The sequence below is a fragment of the Anser cygnoides genome, chromosome 6, assembly GCF_040182565.1.
Source record: "Anser cygnoides isolate HZ-2024a breed goose chromosome 6, Taihu_goose_T2T_genome, whole genome shotgun sequence".
NCBI classification, from domain to species: Eukaryota; Metazoa; Chordata; class Aves; order Anseriformes; family Anatidae; genus Anser; species Anser cygnoides.
The window spans coordinates 22,984,401-23,008,629 of NC_089878.1; the positions used below are offsets into that span (position 1 = coordinate 22,984,401).

At 37.7% G+C, this 24,229-nt stretch overlaps 1 protein-coding gene across 10 annotated transcripts in view; it reads right to left on the reverse strand.

Moving 5' to 3' along the window:
* Positions 1-24,229, reverse strand: part of LOC106029947 (sodium channel protein type 2 subunit alpha) — a 195,411-nt gene that overhangs the window by 57,771 nt on the left and 113,411 nt on the right. For 3 of the 10 annotated variants that reach the window (XM_066999713.1, XM_066999714.1, XM_066999705.1), the window contains exon 1: positions 20,138-20,414. The gene's annotated coding sequence lies outside the window, so the exon portion shown is untranslated. The other 7 variants (XM_066999708.1, XM_066999707.1, XM_066999709.1 and 4 more) reach the window with 6 other exon arrangements.

The window sequence follows — 24,229 nt, forward strand, 5'->3', positions numbered from 1 at the left end:
GAAGGTAGATTGTCAAAAAAAAAAAAAAGATTGTATAAAAATGTCACATATAACACAATAACATCATCTTGCCTTTTTCAAGGGTAATCCTATGATCAATCCAATGAATAAAGTAGGAGATATTTTCCAGCGCATTCAGTGAGGCACCAGCAGTTCGGAATTGTTTATGGTTCAGTTTTGAGGAGTGAAACTCCAGTCAGTTCACCATTTTATAATCCTGAAAGCTGTAACTTGAACCAACCATCCCTACAACAACATGGACCAGTAATCACTCTCAGAATCCACTACTGCCACATAAAGCCAAAGGGATCACTTGAAAGCAATGTGAGATGCTCCTTCTGCTCAGGTACAAATATGCTGCCTTTGCAGAGCTGCCAGCTCAGGAAACAAGGGATCAGGCATAAGCACCTGAATTCAGATCCCCTGCCTAGCAGCACACTGTGCACTGGAAGAATTGCTGAATTAAACAAAAATTATATTTAATCATTAGATAATGCACTTGTTGACCTTTTAGGATTGATACCATATAAATTGTATATATTTTTTAACAATTTTCAGTAGTAAGAGCAGAACCATCTTTTCTTAATGTCTCCAGACAGTTCAGTTAAAAAGAACAAACAGAAAATATTTCTAATGCAAATACTTTAATATGAAATCATAAACATGATCTCTGCCATAGCCTTCACGCATTTTTCTCGAGAGTCCTTGTCCTGAGTAAGCACATTAAAAATACAGAAAATGCAGTAAAAAATAACTTCTGTATAAGTAAATAAACCCAGGAAACAATTATCAAATTAAAATGATACAATAGTCAGAATACAATCAGTATGATCCTATTTTACTGTCTCTCTAAATACACATACTCCAGCACAGCTGCAACAAATTCCTATTTTGGAAGCCTGCTAAATAAACTGCGGCAGGATACTTTCTCCTCCTTTTCATCCATATGCATATAGCCATTTACACCTACATAGACATCCACACACATCCCAACTCCTGCAGGTCTCCCTGCAAACATCCTCTTCCACTGCGGGCAAATGCACCTGGTGCATTCTGTCATGGACGGTCTGTAGCAAACTGCTGCTGGAATACATGCACAGACCAGTAGCAGCAGAAGGGTTAATTAGGAAAATGCAAGTGGTCCTACTGCAGAATCCTGTCAGATTTTATAGTCAATTACAGAAAAAAGCATAATCTTGTCTTAATACTGCAGAAAACAATTAAAAATTGATTACCAGTGTAGAATCTTGCACTTATGTGGGTTTGGAATGGCACCAGGGAAGACTGCAGCTAAAATTCCATCATGTCTTTTCCTTCTTCTTCTTCTTCTTTTTTTTCCTTTTTTTCTTTCTTTCTTTTTTTTTTTTTTTTTTTAAAATTCTCCTTCTACAGACCACACCTAACTTCCTGCTGAAGGATCCTGGATATTGAAGTCAACTCTGGCATTTCCTGTGAGAGACTACTAGGTGTTGTAACTGTTATTGCCACTAGATGGTACTGATATATATCCATAAATTTCTGTCAGAAATGGTAAAGAATTTTTGCATGCTCGAACACTTGCTTAAGCTGAGACTCAGGGACTAAAATATTCAATTTTATATAACCAGCCAGGTCTCTGGATTCTCAAAAATTCTTTTGAATATATAGCAGCTACTGCTGTTGAGACCATAGCTGTTAAAACTGGAAGGTGACACAGAAAAGAAAGTAGGAGGGATAGCAAAGTAAGAGAAATAGAAAAATGGAGGTTGCACAGGCAAGTGTACAACCAAAGCAGTTGCTGAGCCTCCCAGCAGTCTGGTTTATTTTCAACCAAAACTTGTATCTGTTTTCTAATATACATACATAGAACATTTGATGTGTGTTCTTTCTAAATCTGGGAAACCCAGCAACGCAGAGGAAGGGTGGCAGTTTGTAAAGTTCACTGCAATAGAGAATTGCTGTACAGTAATCACCCACTATCCGTAGGGAACAAGATGAGACCAGCAGGAGCACTACAAGCCCTTCCCATGTGGCAAGTCAATCAGCTTTGGGCTGCACACAACCTAAATGTCATCTTACTTCTTTTCTCTCTCCTGCTTAATCTGTATTTTCTACACTTACTGATGTTCATTCTTTCTCCCACTGCATTGATACCACTATTCTATCCTCTGTCTTTCATGACCAGAAATATTCCGCCCTTCCCTCCTACTCTCACACATACCCAAATCTCTTTCAAACTTTTCAAGCAACACATTCCTGTACCTAGAGATTCAGACCTTCCGGTAGTCATTTATTTCGGTCCCTCTGCCATCTCCTTTCCTTGAGCTGTGAAAAGGATTAAAGAAGCTGTGGAAAGTAATAAAAAGTAAAGGGTCACTATAAAGTGAGAAAGGTTGGAGAAGGAAAGAACACAAAAGCAGAAGAAAAGCCACTTCTGTGGCATTTAAAAGAGGACAGTGAAAAGAAGGACAAATATTGATAATTTGGTTCTTTGGCAATTGTGGCAAGAGAAAGAACAGTTTGATTGGATCAAAAGAGAGTTTTCAAAACTTTTAAGCAATTAAGAACAAGTGTGTCAAACAACAAATGTAATTTAATCACATCAGAAGTAATGAATTGGTTCTGAATCATTTAAACACTACAGAATATTTTAAGATTATAGTAAAAGCACTGTTAGAATGAAAAGTCTTTTGATGTGGTTTTCTACTTTCACAAATGATTGAATGAAATCCATAGCAATTTTGCAAACAGTTCTATGCAATCAGTTTTTTTGGTTAAAAAGCTTTGGATGACAACTTCTGGCTGGCTCCTCTTAGGACCGTGGTTTACTTGGAGCTGCTCTGCAGCTTCAAAATAAGAGGATTATGAGACAGCACAAATTCACAGAAGGGGTAAAGCAGCTTCTAACTACAAAAGGATGTTGATTATTAATAAATGTGGATGTGTATATGTGTTTATGCAGCTGCTTATGAAAGATAAAATAAACCAAGTACCTGAAAAGCTTGGGTAATCCACACAATATGGAAAAGGGGCTTCACTCTGCCACTACTGTTATACTACATTAAACTGTATGATTAGTCTGATTATTTATTACTTATGATATGGGTCAGAAATTAGTTGAGACCTCAATTTGATTTCCACCTGTGCTATACAATCTACAGGCACTGAGTTAGGAAAAACAGTGAACAGTACAGACGAAAAGAAAACAGCCAGTGGGACACTATCCCACTGCCTTAGATACTTGGGTCTAGGGTCTTGCTAGACTGTAAGGTGAAAAGAACAAGCACTTTAGAGACACAGATGGGAAGGAAATGCAATATGGTCTTTGCAATCTAAAAGAGAAATATATATATTTCTAAAGAGGAGACCACAGTAGTACAGGCAGAGAAACTAGTAACAATTGTTAAAAAGTATTAATTGGATGCTACATAGCTATATTAAATGTGATAGATAAAATTAATAGAGATAGGAAGAGATAACGATTAAATCGAACAGTAAGTATCAATCAAAAACCAATCAAATGTAACTTACATTTAAAAATCATTGTTCACATCAAAAACTACCTAAAATATAAATATGGAATAACACGAATTCTGATAATAGTTAACATTCAACTGTTGTCTAATTTCCTACCCACAGCCATGGATAAACTTTATGACTAGTTCTATCACCGGTGGTATCCACATTCCCACTATTCTGGCATGTCTGAAAGCGTGAAGTGGACTTTGTCCTATTTTCTATTCATGCAGTGAAGAAGCACTCATGGTCCCCATAAAAGGCAGAGTGGAAAAAGTGTTCTGTGTCACACGTAAAGAAATTCTACATGACAGGGAATGAGTTTTTGACTGGACAGAGCTGAGAAACTTCTGGGTCATTTCCAGGATGTCTAGGAGCCCTTCATCTATAGATAACCCTGATTAATAAAATAAAAATAATAAAAAAAAAAGAAAAAAAAGTGCTTCTTCTCAAAACTCTGTAAAAATTAAACTGTGTGTTAAATGTTAAGGTTGAGCATTAAAATGCACAAGTGGCAACTTGCCATCACTCTGTGGTTCTGTGATCCTTTTACTCTCAGTTATTCCCAGCTGTGTGTTCCTGTACTCTAACAGAATTGTCCCTAAGTGCATGCCTTTTCATTTATAGTTCTGAATTTCATCTCATTCCAGTAATGCTAATCATCAAGCCCATCTAGTCTTTTCTGCAGAATAGCTTTCTCCTTCTTTGACAATGCTTCCTAAATTTGTGACTGGAGCAAATTACATTGGCGTATTTCTACTTTCGTTGCTGAAACAATTAATACAAATTTCAAATAAAATCTGTCCCAAAAATATAATGGTAATTAGCAACTATGACCAAAGTGTAGGTTACTTTGGAATTTGCTGTAGTTTTCAAAATACTACTCTAAGAAAATTAATCTTAAATTAAAAAAAAAAAAGTTTATGCTCTAAAATAAAATAGTAATTTTTGCTTTTAAAGAGCAAACAGAGGGAGAAGAAGAGAGAAATTGGGAAGAGAGTTCTGTCTTCTAAATACTACACATTTAATCCCATACACTGAATCTAAAGAAATTCTTGTTGCCTCTTCTCTCCATGCTACCTAAAATATTTACTGTAACTACTGAATTACTCATAGTGATCCTAGAAGAAGGAAAAATTGTTTGCTAACTTTGCTGATTATGTGGAACTGGCAGGACTACAAGTCCTAACAAAGAAGAAATAGGTCTCAAAAAATGATGCAATTCAAGAGCTGTAAGTCCTAAGTTTTATATTTATATTTAAATAACCATTGGAAAATTACAGGGCAAGGTAGAAAAACTTACCAATAATTCTGCAGAAAAATATATGGAATAGTTCTGCAGAAAAATATATGGAGTACTCACTGTATCAGAAACCAAGCATGACTAAAAACGTGTCTTGCAAAAAAAAAAAAAAAAAAACTTGATTTATAAACTTGTGAAATGGTCTTCTACTCTTCCGAGCATTGCAAAGTCTAGTTGGAACACCATGACCAACTTGGGTACTACTCTTCTAATTGATGGGGGCCTTCTGGAGAGAATTCAGACCGCAGCAATAAAAACATAGCTAACAAGAAAACATCAAAGCATTATTCCTTTGCCTCAAGGAAACAAAAGCTTATTGTTTACATACTACAGAAGCAGAAAAGAAATGGGTTTTGACTGCAGTCACTTTTGGTTGAGAAAGTTTGCCAAAAGTCAGTGGGGGACAGAGCAAAGGTCCCATCACAAGTATGAAAAATCTTACAGGATTCTTTACAGAGGAAGAGAAGATAGTGCCTCAGGAAGTATTGGTGTGGAATAGGCAAGATCTGCCCCAAGATTTAATTTACTCACCTCTTTCTCCTTCCAACTACTTTTATTTTCCCGTAGCCCAACACGAAGAAATTAAACCAACCAAATTTAAAAGAACCATTCTCTAGTCCATTCTCCTACTTGCACCTTCCACCACCACTATTCCTACACATGGATAAAATAAATTCTGGAAAAATATCATTCTGTCTCAAAGGGCTACACCCTTTTGGATGCTTCAGCATCCTATGGCATTGCATGAAAAACTGTATGACTACTCCGTCTGAAGGGAGAAGATTTACAGTTCGTGTAGGATCTCTGCTAAGATTTATGGTCTCACTACTTCACTGTTGAAATCAGTAGACAGCTGATAAAAATCATTTTTCCTGTGCTTGAGGTTTGTGTTTCATATTGCGCTGCATTGCATGCTCAGTAATCCAAGCTCTGACAGAGGTCTCTTCATGCAGTATCTGTGTGCTGAATGGTGAGATATGAACAGTAGGTGTTTCTATACAACACATTCTTCCAAATGGCTCTTAGAAGAGCTATATAAAAATACAGCTTCCTACATATTGTCCAACATTTAAAATAGATGGGTAACTAGCAAGTCACCTTTGAAACTGCAGTTTCAGAAAAACCTTAAGCCAATATGAGATAGTGACATCAGAAGGGACAGTCCCATTCTCCATTCATTCTTACTCTGGTCATTTCCCACTGTGCTGGCTTTAGCACTTCTACAGCTAAACTTCAGTCAGATCAGTTCACTGCCCTGGCTGAAAACTACAAGTAAGTGACTGGATTTCAGCCAGAGCAAACAGCTGATCTGTCACACTGTGGAAAAGTAGTTAAGAGACTTAATTTCCCCTTACTTTTAGAGTGGAAGGGACTAGCTGACTATCGACAGCATCTTCCAAATTTTAGTGTTTCTAACTGTAAAGCTCAATACGGCTTAACATTCCTGAGTATAAGAGGGTCTTCAGTGCTTGAATTCTGGAACTGAACAGAACTCTAACATCGTGCGGTCAACAAATGTAAACACAGATCCTGCACTTGGTGTACAACACAGTATAGCTAGGATAGAAAAGCAAAAAGGCTCACTGAAGTGCCCAGACGCAACAAAATCTAGAGATTGCATTGGGCCAGCGTGCTGGTACAGCAGCCTCAGGACTGCTATTCGTAGATCAGGAGGTGACCAGCATCACCCTCTGCCTCTCAATGTGGACTATATGTCAGGGCCGCATATTATGCAAAATGTGTGGCAAGGATCATCTAATATAAAATAGATAAAGATCTCTATTGGGAAAGTTTGGAGGTTCCTTCAAATCAATTTTCTCACCATCTTTAAAAGCTACTTCAGGGCACTGCTCATAGGGCTACGACAGGATGTACTCCTGGAAGTATGAAAATTACATTGATAAAAATTGGTTGACCATTATCTTTACTGCTTACTGGCTGTTAGGCAATAAATGGCCATGAGTTGTATTTGGTTATAGTTATGCACAACATTTTCCTCCCTTATCAGAAATGGTTTCTGAACAACTGCTGATTTTCAACCAAGTCAGTGAATGAAGAAAAAAGCTCTTTGCTTTTCCAGATAGGAGGCTCTTAAGTCTTTCTTTCTAGCATTAGACAATTAGTATCTTTCTTCACTAAATGAAAATACCACTTTAACTATTTATTGGATACAGTGAAATAAGCTTCATGCCAGATTCAGATGAGCTCCTCCACTGTTCTAGTATGACCAGAGGAACGAACAAAGGGCAACTTGTACCTACGATTCAAAAGAGTTGAAACTTCAAAAACTGAAAACAGTTCAAGTTTCCCTTTTGTCTCCCATCAATGAGGGAGACTAAGTGTTGAGAGACCAGCATTCACCAAATCCCTAATGAAGCTGGTTAAGTGACTAAGGCCTTTTGGCCATCTAGCTGAGGCAGGCCTTCCATCACATCAATCTTTGCCCTGTTGTCTGTTGTGACAAACACGTTCCCTTAAGTACGTTCTTGTGTAAGTAAGTGTCAGGCTAGAGATATATCCATTTTTAGTGTGTTTGTGTGGGGAGAGTGACTACCCAATTTGAAGATGTAATGATAACAGAAGTGCCATATGTATGGGATGAGCTAGATATTTCCAGATGCCTGAATAGGGGAATGTGCTGACTGCTTATGCTGTTAATAAAACATGCTGTGATTTCTTCCCTGACAAACCACAACCCTTAGTTTAACATTCCCAGTATGGGCATTATGTAAAGATGTTTAGAATGAAATCTTCATTAATCTTAACTACATCATAGCTACAGAAAATTTAATCATATATAATTTATATCCTTCTGGATAGAAGCCACCAGTTAGGAGAGTTTAATGTTCCTGTAAGAACTACCAAGCAATTTCAGACAAGCAACATAAATCATGATTCTGAACTTACTGACGAGTGATGGCAGTAAATACACTGCGTTACTGCCTTTATCATCTCTGACTGCCTTTTAATGCAAACACTCTGCATTTAGGCACCAAAACGGCCCTTTTCGCTTGTCACTTAGATAAACCCATGCCAGGCTGTGCCGGTGAAGCTGGGCCAACGCCGCTCCGGTGATGGGCGGAGGGCTAAGGACCCCAAACCTCCCTACTCGGGGAGGCGCCCGCAGGGCCCCCCTGAGGGGCCGCTGCCCCGCAATGGCGGCGCGGGCAGCGAGCGGGGGCCGCGGGCAGGGAACGGCGCTGAGGGGCGGAGTTGCCTAGCAACCGGCACGGCGGCTGCGGCACCCGCGCTGCGGCCTGGCAGCGGCGGCGCCGCCTGAGAGGGGCCGGGGTGGCTCCCGCTAAAACCCCTCCTCCAGCCCTGGGGGGCGGCCGGGGACTGGCCTGGGCCCCCACAGGCCTGAGGGGTCCCCCACGTTGCGTGAGGGTTGTTTGCCTGGCGCTGCGGGAAGGATACTGCCGGCCAGCCCCCCTGGTTGCTCCGCCATCAGCTGGCTCCCCTTGCACCGTCTGGGTGCCTTTTTTTTTTTTTTTTTTTTTTTTTTGAGTAGGAAATGGAGACCGTAAATCCTAGATAATAGCATACGGAGCTGGGTGCCAGGCCAGTTGTTATGTGATCTCCCTATTTAAAAGATGGTACCTGCATTTTGAGCTGTTGGTTTGTTTGAACAAGAAAAAAAATCACCTCCGCCAAACAACCCTGAGCATAGATTTTGTTACGTGAGAGCATCGGGAGGTACATGTCTCCTCGGGAACTAAGCAATGTAAACAAGGTGGATCCAAGTCTAAATGGAGCCTTCTCTAAACAGGCCCTCAACTGCAAGGGCAGTTTATTAGTAACGAGCACAGTTGCCCCTTGAGGAGCTTATTCCTAAAACCAATACACAGTAGCCACCAAAAGCATGAGGTCCCTTCCACATGGGGGGGACACAAACAACTTCATGGATAACACATGAGAACTTCCCCTTGGGAACTGTGCTGCCGCTGATGGGCTCTCTGCAGCTGCACGGCACCAGCTGCCGCGGGGATCCTGCAGGAGTTAATGCAGCTTGAAAGCAGCATTAACTCCCCGCGTATCCATCAGCCGCAGAGAGCAGGATGCCACAGACTGTTTCCACATCAGCACTCCTCATGCCCGTACCTGAATGCCCTAGTATGTACCTGCACTTGGAAACATATCAAGGTCTCTGAAGCAAGCAGGAACAGCAAAAAGCACAACTCCCTTCCCCTTCCCAGCTTCCCTTTGCCACTAGAGTGGAAGAGCTGGCTTTGTTTCAGGGAAGTGCCAGTTCAAATAAGCCAGAAGCAAACTGGTTTCAGTGATTCACGAAATTAAAACAAGGTCCCATATTTACATGTTAATATTCCTTTAGTCTCATGATGGTTTATGGGTTAGCAGTTGTTACTATATCCTTAGGGATATAGTGCAGATGGGCCCAAGCCAGCTAACTACTAGTTGCAGGTTGTCATGTTTCGTGATAATTGCAGACAGGGCTGGCAGTACTGTGTATTAAAGAGACCTGACCGGTCCCATTTGCCTTTTTTTGACCCCTCTCCTATTCATTGCTTCATTACACCAAACTTTAAACACTTGGACTAAAAATTTCAGTTTTTGCCACAGAACAATTTTTTGAGGGAAACTTCAACTTAAATCACGATACTATTTCCAAAAAAAAGTTTCTCTTAAATTTTATAGCTCTCAACTTTCAAAGCACAAATATGAAGTTTTGCAGAATAGGATTATGAATTTTGGACTTTTCTGTTAGAACACTATCTCTGTAATGCTTATCCAGACTTGAAAACATTTGAAAAATTGGTTTGCATATATTTGAAATAACACCTTAGAGGTTTAAAGCTGTGAATTCCAGAGATGCTATCTCTTCTATTATGTTTCAGTCTCCAGCTGGGATTTTTCTGTAGCTGTGGACTGCAGCTATCGGCTGTGCTGGTTTTGGACTCTTGACCTACAAGTAGGAATGCTTTCATCTTTGTGTTCTCAATGATCCTATACCTTGGTTATTAAAAATACAAAGGGAAATACAGAAGAAAAAGGGGGGAGGTTGGGGAGAAAGGGATTTTTCTGGGATTGAAGACTGGAAGCAGAAAAAACCTCCAGGGAAATCATATCTGGAAGAACTGTCTGCTGGGATAAAAAGACATCTCAAAATTAGCTGTAGTAGTCCTGGAGGCTGGTTAGAGAGACACAAAAAGCTCAAAGACGTATAGATTGTTATGACCAAAAAAATCATGTTGATTGATCAGTCTGAGCTCACAGGAGAGCAGGCTGGGAATAACTGAAGGAAAAGGAAGAACGGGAGGTGAGAGCCACTATAATGGGCCAAGCTGAGGCAGGACAAAGCAAAAAAGCTTGTTGCACTGTATGGGTAAGTGAGGGAGTAAAGAGCTCAGATAACTGGCTTAAGATTAATTGGAAGAATGGACAACAAAAGAAGATCTGAAAGTGAATTTACAGAGAACAATAAAGATAAAAAGTTTAGAGGCCTGTAAAGTATATGTAAACATACATTGAGTAACTGCAAATTGTTCTTATGGGTATTGATATGCTGTCCCTAAAATTATATATAAAAACTCCAATAAAAGACTTATTGCGGGAAGAAGGACTAAAACGTTAGGATATGCTAGAATTGAGATTTGCCTTACTTTTGGTGTATTTGTCAGTAGATACTGTAAGGCAACATTCAGTTAAATGGTTCATACATCTTATTTTATGCAGTACCCAATACAGACAAGCTCTTAAGAGCAGCGAGATTATTTCTGGAGGAGACTTCCTTGATTCATTGGTCCTGCACATGGACTGTGAAAAATGCATCGTGGGAAGGGAAAAGAGGATGACTACATGGGCAAAAAGCACAGTCCTTTGCCTAAGGTCTGCATGTTGCCCTGGAGAACTGCCTATTGCCCCTGCCTCTGTGACGATGAGTAGGACACCTCCCCTCCCTTCAGATGTCTCTGTCTACAGACATCCGCATCTAAGCCAATCTGAACTGCCTTCATATTCACTGGAGAAGAATGGGTCCTTTAAAAGGCAATTCTGGTGACCTGTTTTAGACATCTACCTTAAAATGAGGCAAGTAGTGCCCTGGAAGTACCTGTTTCTCCACTGACTGTAAAGGGAAAGAGATGAGATGAATTCTACTCAGTACTGCGATATAATGGCAGGCAATTCACTCAAAGCACTTTTCACTGGTGACTACAAATTGTATGTCTAATTTCCTCAATGTAAAGACAGCCTTTATTCAATGTCCCACAGCTTGACTTTGCCACTTATTAATGTTCTTTTAATTAGATTTTTAAAATATGGAGTATTTAGATTGAACCTTGTACTTCCACACCTCTTAATTAAATATCAGCCACTTGTTCTGCACCTTTTAACATTATTCCCACTTTACATTTTCAGAAACAGAACCACTTATGATTTGGGAGACAGAATGACATACAAAAACACACACAATTTGCCTACCGATGCACTATAACAAAGGCAGGGTGAGAACTGAGTATTCCTGTTGTAGCACTTAGCATTTAAACTAATTACAATAATTGTAAGAGTTAGATTTATTACAGCTCTGCCAGCTGTCCAAACCTTCTCTACAGCTGAGTAAGTATGTATTTTAAATGAAGATGTCACCAGTGTGAGGCACGTAATGGTGGATGTACATTCAAAGTTTGGCAACCTAAAAGGAAAAAAGACACCAAACAGCATGAAATCAGATCCCATAATGAATAATATGGTTGGTGATTTGTGCACAATACAGCTGGGTGGTTATATGAGCATTTCCCAGACCGGTATACAGGAACCAGTAGAAAAACTTGGAGCTATAGCTTCATTCCCCGCTCCCTCCCATGCAAAGGAAGAGAGCAGGCATCACCACTACTCCCTGGTGAGCTGACCAGCATGTTTGTTTCTCTGTGTAATGAAAAGCTCAGTCAGATATACAACATTAGGAAGCATTAAACAACTCTCTATTAAATTTAGAGGATTTTTTTTTTTTATCTGAAAGGAAACTGACTGGTTAATTGGCCCACAATTAAATAGAAATGCCATTAAAAAAAACTGAAACAGCTTGCCAGGACTAGTTTCTGCTTGCCTTTTATATTGTCATGATAAGCTAACTGTCATATCAAGTCATTAATTGAGAATATTATGAACACTATAAAAACATTTTTATGGAGCAAGCTATCCTGGGGGACAAAATGCATATGGCAGACGTGCAGTGAAGTAAGATTAGAAAGGTGATATCACTGTTCCATCAAGAAACTCGAAGGGCCTGAGGGAGCTACACAGATTCGTAAATGTGGGACCAGAGATCATTATGGGTGTTTATGCTGACATTCTGCATAGGATGGCTTATAGCAGTCCCCTGATTTAACATCAGCCTCAGCTGGAACATAACTTTTTAGAATGCCAAATTCATGAGAATCCCTCAGTAAGTTATCTGATAGCAAAGTATTGCAATAAAATGCACACCGTATTTCAAATCTGGATTCCAAACTTCTGATTCATATCTGAAACAATACAAGGACACATGTTTTAATATTGCTTCAGATTGCATGCTAAGCTACTTTTACATTTCATATTCACTGGAGAATTTGGCAGGTTTTAATGCATTATGTAAAAAACAAAAACAAACCAAAAAACCCTACAAACTTAGATAACAATGTCTTGGGGTAGTGAAGTTAAACAAATTTCTGTGTCACTTCTGCTTTCAAGTATAAGAATGTGCCAGGAATTGAAAGATGAACAGTTACAATGTGTATCTGCCCAAAACTAATCTATTTTTGCTCCTGAGATTTTTCATATGAGGGGAAAAACTCATAAAAAAAAAGTAGGGATTCAACATCTGTAAAGTTCTAGTCACTGTCTATGAAAAAGCAGATTCAGTTTTAAGGTATCTAAAAAAGTGGGGGGGGGGGGGGGGGACGACGACACCACGATGACTCCCCTTCATAATTTTTAAGAAGTTATATAACAGTCTCACTTCATGAGGAAAAGAAGGACTGCACAGGATAATCTACAAAACTCGTGGCTAAAATACAACTGCCCATTATAGCTGGGTAACCTGGAACTGAGGTTCACTTCATTGGAGTTAAGACAATTTAATCCAGTATCATTTCTTAACTGTATTTTTTTCTTATCCACTTTGTATTTGTTGGTACATTTGAATAAAGCCAGGGAGCAGATGTTGAAGATCTCCTCAGGAGAGTTTTTCCTTTTCTACTATATTTAAGCCAGCAAAACTGGTTCTGATTACAGGCAATACAACAGTTCCCCAAAGAGTTCTCACAGGTGCTCCTTCCTCACAGTTATCACCTGCTGCCTGGAGGTGTACCACTGCCAAGAGATCTTCCCACTGGAGCCATGCACATGCACTGCCCACCTCCATACCGGAAAATGAATACCCATTTCAATGTTTGCTTTATAGTAGATTGTTGTTTTTCCTCATATGTACTGAATTTCCCTTCCTGAAATTTTTTTTACATTATTTCCCCCCACACACACACATTTGATTGCTTTTCCCATATGAATCTCTTTTCTCCTCTTGTCCTCAGATTCCCAGGGGATATTTCCTTTCCTTATCACAGTTTCAGAGCTGTTCACCCAACTTCACAATATTTATACCAGCTCACTCAATTTCTGCATCATATCCATCGTCTTCTCACTAAGGACAGATTATTCTGAGAATGTGTGAATCCTTTAACTAATTTGGAAGCAAGGTCAATACCGAGAAAAGCAATATAATTCCTTTCCCAGCAATGGAGAATGCTTCTGGGTTCCCAGCCTCTGCCACTCTACAGAGCCAAATACCATCATGAGTAATAGCACCTAAGTGTCCTATATAATATTAGAGATCATTATTTTCATACCCTTCTGCTTACTTTTTTTTTTTTCCCCACTGAAGGTGGAGTGTGGAGTGGAGTAATATCCCCTCTGTATGAAGGCTAACCTGCCTTCAGCTTGGCTTACAAGGCCAAAGCTTTGCTTCAGATCAATGATCATTCCATTTGTAAAAACTAAAGCTGGCAAAAGTACAAATACCTTTTTACAGTCACAAGTGTTGTGAAACCTTGTGGAGTTCTTCTAATGTTAACTCTAACAAACAATCCAGTGTTGTAAAAACAAAATCATTTAAAACAATAATCCTTGAAAAACGTTCTGTGACTGTTGCATATGTTTATCCTACAAAAACACAAAAGCAAACTGGTTGCAAGATAGAAAATGTTATTCTATGGAAAAGTGACTCTCGTAATTGTGGACCAGTAATGCAGTCTATTGCTTCCTAATCAAACTGATTTCCCTAATAACTTAAAGGTTTCCATCTTGCCATTGCTACTGACAGTAAAACTGGGTGCTTTCCATTTTGTCACTATTAGAAATTCCACAAGCCAAATCCTAGTAAGTTGGCAGCTCATCCTGCATCCCAGTATTTTCAGAGAACGTTCTCATTGCTTCATTAGAAGAATTTTTCGGTAGTAGTATTTTGGTACCAAGGAGGCTGTCTACCATCAGTACTTCTGTGGTACTGGCCATTCTACAAAATGGAAACCTGTCCCTGCACCACAAAGTCTAACCTGTGTGAATGCACTTGCCAATAGGATGTCTGTGCAGGCATCACCGATTTCTTGATCTGGAAACAATCATGCAGTGTTTGTCCCACGTCTGCTTTCCGGTTAACGCAACTACAGATGGAAGTTTTTTCATTCTGCCTGTACCAGTACTTATCTTTTAGTTTCCATGGTTTCATTATTGACATTCAGTAAACAGAAAACATATGGAGCTCACATACTCTACAGATACACCTGTTATGCTCTTATAATACGACCTTGTGTGCCACAGTCCTGGTTAGAACAACCTCTCCAGAGAGATCCAGTGAGGAAAACTGATCTAACAAAGCTTTCCTTGTGGCCCAAGAAGTAGGATCTTCCACTGTTTTGCACTAGCTACAAATATTTATAACTAACTAGCATCAAATGATGCTCCTAAACAATTTTCATTTCATTAGAGACAGTCCAAATTATAAATATCCTGGGCAGAGTTCTCTTTTCATAATAGTTGTGGTTTTAGGGAAATTTGCCATAATTTTCCCTGTAAGCACAAAGTACGTTTAGATATTTAGGTGCTTTTTCAGCCTTCTTTTTATTGGCACCTCTTTACGGAACTCATTTTCCAAGAGAAAATTCAGACCACGGTGTCTATGGAAAGCATTGTTCACACTTCTTTCTGACTTTGTTCTATCTATATGCAGTTCATAATGTATTAAACTCTGGCCATTGTTCTTCTCAAGATCAAAGATTGTCAAATTTGTCTGCATGTGTCTGGTGCCATTTTGTATACATATGTGGAATCTGGCTCCTAATATGTCTGTGATCCTACCAAGACAAATGAGTGAATCTAGAACACAATGTATTGCTTTAGAGAACTTGACTCATTTCAAAATGAGTCATTTACATTTATCATCAAACAAAACCACATTGGGGTCAAAGTCTTCAAAGGATTTTGCAGTTACACCGAGGAGAGTGATGAGTGGTGAGGATGGGATAGAAAAAAAGTACATATTAGGAACATCCATTTAAACATGAAGTTTCTGCTCCTCTCTAAAAGCCTGCTGATAATAATTTAAATAAAGCAAAATCTTCACTGATGTCTAAGGAATGACAACAGTAGATATGGAAATATTGTCGCTTTAATTTAGTTAACTCAGCACAAGTAGAACGAAAGCTATGATATGATGATCTAGGAGGGCAAATAATTGAAACAATCAAGCACGTTCGTACAGTTCCATAAAGCACATACACTGCATTTGAAACCAAAGGATTAAACTGAGCACTGGTTCATGTATGTCTAAACCTACTGCAGTCATACTTTTTACTGCAGAGTAGAAGGATATCCAATTTTGTTTTGTTTTATTTTGGCTGGAATGGGCCATTTGACATCTTCTAAATATATTCAAGTGCTGTTCCTTACAACTCCATTTAAGACCAGGCAAGCAGCACCATATGGCATAAAAAGTAGTCATCTCCCATCATATGACAGGTCCATGGTAGACCTTGCTGTACATACAAAACCTATACATCCATCATCCTAAAATGTGTGTCTGCTAATGATAACGCTAATGTGTGTCTGCTTATTTGTGATCAGTTTGTGCAAGTAGCTGCACACTACAAGGAACAATCGTTATATTATTGAACACTATCCTGTTTCTTGGTGGGGAAAGTCTGCATTTTCACTAGATAACGGGAAGGAGCTGTGTGGATCTCCAAAGAGACGAAGGAGAATTTGCCAGCATTAGCAGGTCAAAAGAACAATTTACCTGGCCAAAATCAGATTCCGCCCATGTTTAAGGGAAGCTGAGCTAAGAATTAAGAAGCAACAGTAATGGCAATTACAAAAAACCTGAGAAAACTTCATATGCAGACAATTACTAGACTTCAGATAGAGAGGCTTTCAAAAATGTTATTGGTGATTTTTTTAAAACTTTATATATATATATACACACATATACATACAGACACGCACTATGAACTGAGCTGACAGAGGCCTGTTTGCTTAGTAGTTTTTTCAATCATGAGAATGTCTTTCCTATGCCTTCAGTTTTGCCAGACCTTAATTGTTCAGATTGAATTTCTTCATGCTGTAGGCCTCAGCCTAATTTCTTTCTTTAATGACACTATAAATGGTGAAAAATTTCTTTCAATGAAGTTAGGAAAGCTAAGTTTGACAATGCAGATATATGTGACTTCATGATCTTTCTTGTTTATTTCAACTTGAATGCTTAAAACAACAAGAACTGCACCATTTAATAGAAAAAGTACATTTTTTTAGCTTATTTTTTTGAAAGTTTGATAGTATGGTTTTACTGATCTACAAGTTTAAAAACCAAAAGGCAAGAACAATGAATCTATAGTGTTTTTCCATTTGTTTCTTTGTTTTAAATAGGAAGATTAAAAAGTATTTTCATGATTATTTGTAAGTATGTTTGGTAATACTGCAGCTTGAAATATTTTTTGAGGTTTGCTACAGTCTCTTTACTTTGAATTTTGTCAAGTAGGTTGTTCAGGGAGTATAAAAGTTTGCATTTTGTTGCTCCTGTTCAAATTTATTGAAATCTGGCCATTCAGAACTTCTCTAAAATAATTTCTAGACACGCTCTGAAAAAGCTTCTTAGCGGCTTGAAATAAATATTTATAGAGCTTCTGTGTGTTGACTGTGTTTCTGCCTAGCATTAGCAGCCCCTTCAGTGCAATTGGTAATCTCATAGCTGCTGAGACACCAAATGCTGAAACTAAGAGCAGAAGCAAAGCCCTTCTGCTGGGACCACACCAGTAAAGAGCAGGAAGAGAAAGCAGCTTAACTTAAATAGGAGAGGAGAAAAAGAAACAATAATAGGTTCAGGAGCAGAAATAAAAGAGATAAAGTTGCGAGCTGGGAAACAATAGGAATTTGAACTGAGTAATATGAATATAGTTATATAACGTTTTTTTAAATCATCCTCTTCCAGTATTTTGGTCCCAAACCTTTACTGCATATCTTCCCAAAAGTGCACTGATTACAGAATTATTAATTTCTTCCTTAGGTTTTGTTATGATTATTATCTTCATGGTATTTAGTGATTCTCAGCACCACTTGCCTCCCCTACATTTACACCTTTTTGAAACCGGGTACATTATTGTCTTCGCAAGACAAACAACAGAAGAGCAGGAGATTAAGGCGACCGTTGACAGAAATGTTTTTTAAGCCAGCATTTCTCAGGCTGGAAGGTGTCAGTGAGAGGAGAGGAGAGGAGGTACAAGAAACAGATTCGTTCGAGTGGCTTCAGGAAGCCTCTAGAAAGGAGGCCTGCAGGCTCCCTGATGCCTTCTCAGCAAGCTGGGGCTGAGGGCAGAGGGAGTGGGATGGGTGGGCTCTGGTGGACGGAAGGCTGCCCCCACGCCAGGGGAACACAGGACCAGGGTCTGCCGCTGCAAATACTGGGAAGGAGGCAGAGTCCTCTGGAGAAGTTGTGCAAGCGTGTGCCTGGCCTTAAAACAATGGAGGTAACACAATAAAAAAGCTTGCTAGTGATTTTCAGGCTTCAGCTGAGAGATGCATGCATAAGAAGGTGTTATGGTTGCAATCATCGGTGTCTAGCACGATTCAAGCTATACTGGATTCCATGTCCTCTCTGTCCCTTTAGGAGGGGAGCTGAGGGGCTCCTCAAGGGTGGAGCAGAGCAGCAGGTAGCGACCTGTCAGATCCACTAATCAAGGCCTGTAATGAAAGAATTGAGCAAGCAGAACTGGCAGCGTTGCTGCTGCTGGGCTCTTGCTGTGGTTGCAGTGTGGGTCTGCTGGGCTGGGGAGATCTGCTGTTACAAGGTGCAGAGAACAGCATGATTACAGGAATTTGAATGAAAAAAAAAAAAGAAACAACTTTAAGCTGTCTTGTTATTTAAATTCCTTACAGAGGGTAGAGAAGGCCAACTTTTTCTCAGGGTCAACTTTCTCTTGTACTCCTCATTTGAAACACCTGACTTGAGCCATCACTACTGAAAGGTAACTGGATTGTGCTTTGCTATGATATGGCCATGTCTGTGTTTGTGTTTGCTAAAGACTTACATTCATAGTTACCGTACTCATAATCTGTAAGAATTCAGCTTTAATATTTTCCTCCAAGGCTTGTAACAGCTCACTGTATTTTTAATTTTATATGTAAATCTATAGCTTACCTTTGAAGCTATATGCTAGTTTGGCCTACTAACTGAATTTATGAACTCTGCAAAATTTCTGTCATAAAGAAAGTTGTTCAATCCCTGAACACAGGTATAATTAAAAAAATATATATATCAACAGAACAGATGCAGGTACTTATCCACTTGCCTAATATTAAGAATGTGAGTCATCCCATTGACATTCCTGTTTGTTGTTGAATTGGGGCCTATAGACATAAGAGAGCATTATTTATTTAATGTATTTGTTACTGGAGGAAATTGCAGATCATTTGGGTGTGATTATTCATCTTTTCTCCAGACCTTTTCAGGAATGGATGATTATTTACCATCTAACGAAGATATCTACAGCCAATACAATGGCTGAGCCATAGCCATCTATACATAATGTAAACATTGCTCACAAAAATGTAACTAAGCAGGCAACATGCATAGATTGGAAGAATTTGTGAACCTTTTAATATCCCACGTATATCTAAAGGATCATCTAAAGCCAAGGCAGCATCTAACATTAAGATCCCAACAGGCAAATTTCTGCTGCTTCACCAATCACTAAAATACATGTATCTTTACACAGATAAGTGAAAATTTCCTACTTACCTCCAAATAATAGAAAGCAAAATACAATTTATTTAATCACACATTCTTTTTTTCTCATGTGGTCTACCAAGCCCTTTTTTTGATCTGTGACTATGTAGATCAATGCATTTCTGTATTGTTTTTTTTTTTTTCTGAATAAATAAGTTATTGCTGTAAATAAGTGAATTTAAGAAAAAAAGAAAAAAAACCACAAGGCTTGAAAGAAAAGTAAGGGGGTACTGCATAAGCTTCCCACCTCCTGAGTCACTCTGCTGTCTCTCCCAGTGTGTATTATGCATCTAAAAAATAATGGAAGAAAAATATTTCTCATGCAATATGGAATGAAGTTTTTGCAGTAACAATTCATAGAAACCTACATAGAAAGCATTTCACAAAACACATATATGTCTCATATGATATCTGCAGCAGTGCAAAACCATGTTTAGTTACAGACAAATCCTCCATTCTGTCTTCCATCCGGGAGAGGCTGTTTTAGGAGACGAGGGAGGGGAGAATCCTATAAATCGCCTATACCTCACAAAATCAAAATGTTGAATTTAGGAAGTAAAGAAAGCCTCTGCCTGAAGATGGTATAAAGAAACAACAGTAAATTTCTGCATTAAAACAGGGAGGATAATTTTAAAACTGGGCAATCCCAGGGCTATATTAATATGCTTTAGAATACCACTCCAATTTGTATCCTGGATACAGCATGAATATAACCTCCAGTAGAAAATGAAAACACTTGTAGGTAATCACATCAAAACAACAACAACAAATTACTACAGTTAGGATGAAAAATAAAAATTCAGAAGTAAATGTAATTACAAATACACAATCTTAATAAAATGTAGGACCAGAGAACTCCAAAGAACATTTTTTTTTTTTTTGGTGTGCTAAGACCTAATTAAATACTATGAAAAAATACAGGCAGTTGAAAAGATGGCTATTTTTGCCTCTCCTCTTGCTGGATTAATATTTATCGAAAACTAGGTGTGGCACCACAAGAGAAGACTCTTGGTGCAAAATGACTGGAACTTATTGCCTAGGCATTTTAATCAAATATCATGTTTTCTTACCTGATAAAAAGAGAATTAAAAATCATGGCGTAAGAAATATCCATACACTTGTAGATGATAAGGTTCCTTATACTGCAGGTTCAGGTTTCTTTGCAAAGAAGCTTGTAAACTCTTAATTTCACTGAAATGAAAAAGGAAAGAAATGAAGAAAGGACCTCCCCATCAAAACAACAAAGGAGTCTCTGCAGTATTCTGTAGTCTTTTCTCTTGCTTCCTGTTCTGAGATTCACTCTATGAATCCTAGCATCGATCAGAAAATTGGTTGTGGGGAAAAAAAAGGGGAGGGGGAGACGAGGGGGAGGAAAAAATGAGGCAGCATGTTACGTGCTGGCTCCACCTACTGGCAAGGAAATGAGCTCAGCTGGATTTTTAACACCCTATCAAAACAAGTATATTTTAGTTTTAAAGCACATATTAGCCCTTGATTATACAGCTGTAAAATAAAGTAACTAGGTTAGAACTAATGAATGCTTGCATAATTTTTAGAAATAGTTTGAGATTTAGACTGGGCTTTTTTTTTTTTTTTTTAATGTTACTGGAGTATGTATTTGGATACATCTGTATACAACTAGTTCCAGAGAACTCAAGATTCTGCCAAGTATCTTTATTTTACTTTGTATTAATGCATAATAAAAAGTCATTCTTCAATCAGAACCTCTGCAAAGTAATAGCAAATGAGACTTCCTGCTTTTTACTTCTCTTTGTTTATTGATTCTTCAAAATAGAAATTACATTTATATCTTTATTGAAAGCCAGAGAATAAAATTTGTTACGTAGTACAAAATGAATGGGTGCTTGTATTTGGCCAGGAATAATACATTATTGCTCAATAAAGAGTTTTTATGGCAATCTGTCTTATCAATTTTGGTGTAAGTCTCTCTTCTCTATTTCATAGCATCCTGAAATTCTGTAGTACTCTGGATACTATCAGTTACAAAAATCTAGTGTGTAAGTTGTCTGCCCCACCCCAGTTGTTTCTAGCCATGTTCCCCATGACAGCAATGTTGGATATGCTATTACTAAAGGATGCTTTATGATGGGATGCTATATAGATGAATGTATCTACTCTTGTAGCAATACAAATAAACAAACTGTCAAATTGTCTACAATATAAAATTATTGTATTATCCTATTTTCTCAATATTGCCTTCAAAATTTTCTATCATTTTCACCTGCTCTATCACATCAAATGGCTACCAGCATGCAGAGCTGGCTCAACGGTTCTCAGCTTTGGAGGAAAATTTTTTCTCATCAAAACATGAAATCTGGGGGGAGAAAAGACTGCAAGAAGAGTTACATAAGTTATATCACGGAGTCTAATTAAAAATTCCATGGTTTGCATTCTTATCACAAAAGTTGTTAAAATCGACAAAGGGATGTTGCTGGAGAGACCATCCCTTTCAGTAGCAACTTGTATAAGCATAGGCCATTCATCAAAAAACCCTTGGAGTCATCAAAAACCCTTGGAGTGTCAGTTCTTCAGGAAAGAGATCTATTCCTATGCTTGTTTAATCTCTACAACAGGATTACGGGCCATCACAGAATCCAAAGTACTAAAATAGATCATGTAAAGATAATAATATGTCAAAACATCTATTGTGTGAGAATGGACTGGGAGTTTGTCACAAAAAATACACTCTCTTTTGACCTTGTGTTAAAGCAATTTGCTTTAAAGAACTATTTCATATAAAAATAATATAGCTTAAAAAAAATCTAGGATTTCACTGAAAAGTACTGATAGTTTTTACTTTTATAGTTGCATTTAAATGAGTGGAGGCATGAGTGCTGTCCGTGGTGCTGAACTGCAGCTTTGCATTCAAGGAGGACAGCACATCGGAATGTCCAGAGCCCCAAAAGTAAGCAATGTTAAATACTTTTGAATATACTTTCACAACTTTCTATAAATATGGAAATGCACCATGAATAAATATAGGCCTACTGTAGGCCTAAATTGGTCAAGTTGATGTTCTAAAGCCTACTTTCAAGTATTAATTTAAAATATTCATCAAATGTCATAAACCAGACAAGAGTTTTTATGATTTCAAAAAAAAAAAGATAATTTGAGCTATTAAAATATAAATTATTATTTTTTTTAATTATATAAAGGAGAGATGTTTGGAGATTGTATGAATCTTTATTACTTATATAATTCTTAGCTGTAGAATAACCATTTAGTAAAAGGATTTCTGGGAAGAAACATGAGAAACATGCATTTCAGAACAATTATAAACACTACTTTCTCTCTAGGAGACTCATTGAAACTTTTATTCATTATTATTATTAATATGCAATTATTATCCTTCTACAGGCTATCCCTCTCTCACTTTTTTAAATCTGTAGATATATCACAATTGCATCTTAATGGTAAAGCTCATCGACAAAGCTGGTTTTGCTTTTCTGTATTGTCTGTGAAGAGCACAATAAAAATGAGATATAAAAATATCTCACATATACCACAATAAAATATGACTACATCAAAGACAATAAAAAAGTAATTTCTGAAATTCACAGAAATTTTTAAAGCTTACATTTGTGTGTAACAACTGCAGTTGTCAGTGGCATAAACTTGCCTAGTTACAAGTGTGTGAGAAAATAAACAGTTTTTCTATGAAAAATTCAGAAAAGCACTGTGAGAATCAACAAATTACAGTAACTCTCAGAACTGATTATAAATCTATGAACACTCTCCAACAACACATACAAGCATGGTTTACTAACGGTTTAATTTATTATATTAGTAGTAATTATATAGGAATTAAATATCTATTGAAAAAGTCTCGTTTTCTGACATTTTTATTTAAGTGTCTTAAAACTAGGATAGCTAGAAGAATCTTTCTGCTTATTCAACCGTGCTGATAGAGCTAATTTCTACCAGAAATCTCTCTTTGCCTCTCAGAGCACAGCTAACAGTCATCTGGATTAAAAAATAATAATAATAAAAAATCTATTAAATCATGCAAAAACATTTACCCAGAAGAGATGGAGCAAAAGGTCAAACTCCAGTTTCCACAGCACATAGGATATTAAGGCTACGGACCAATGCCAGTAGCTGTTCTGGCCAACAGACACTTATCTATGCCTGTTCTTTAGATGCCTCAAATAGCTATTTCATTTATTTAGAACACTTACTTTTCTTTTTTGTAATTTTTATTCATACATCTCTTAAACTCTGAAACTCTAGGCCTATTTCGTAAGCTGCTAGGGCAGAAGACAGGTCTGCAGAGTGAGCAGGCTCATGATTTCTTGATGTGTCATCTTCTCAAAAGACATAAATTAATCTCGATCAAAAGTTATTTGCCTTTGTTATTTAGTTCTGATTAAATCATAAAGTCTATCATTCCTGACTTTAAAGTTTGAGAATCACTGTTGCAAATGACTCATTCAAGTGAACCTGAAATTTAGGATGATTCTAAGTATGAAGCAGCTTTTTTTAAACCGTTCCAGAGTTACTTTAACAGAAATTACCCTGGTGATTACTAAATAACAGTGGTATTTAATTTTGTTACATTTCTTTCATATATAAAATAATTGCATCTGAGGTATATCAGTGCAGGGTGCCATTTTACCTCCACCTAAGAAGAAATTAAGACTAACTTTGAAATTTAAAAGATTTCTGAATATTTTCTTTGTAATGAAATCTATTTAGTCTTGACAATTATGTTTGAAAAATGGAATATTTTAAATTAGATTCGTAATATTTTCAAAATGTAAAGCCAGTCACTTCTAGTCTGCCTGGGGCAAACATTCAAGTCACGTTTAATGACCAGTTGTGAAGACAGATTTGAAAAAGAGTGTGTACAGCAGTATTCAAAAGTATGTATCAATTACATCTTTGCTTCAAGACATTAGTATGCCTATAGTCATAACCATCAGGGCATTAACTTGTGTTTACTTCACAATTCAGTGTACCAGTTTGATCTTTATCATTCTTGGCTGAACACAGATCAAGGTAAACTTATTTTTCTTTAACATATTAGAGTCAATTGTTGGCAATTTTTTATCATCTTTCTCAGTGTAGTATGTTTTCATGGTTTAATTATAAAGGTACTATTTTCAGTACAGATAACTACTAGGCTTACTGTAAGATGCAGA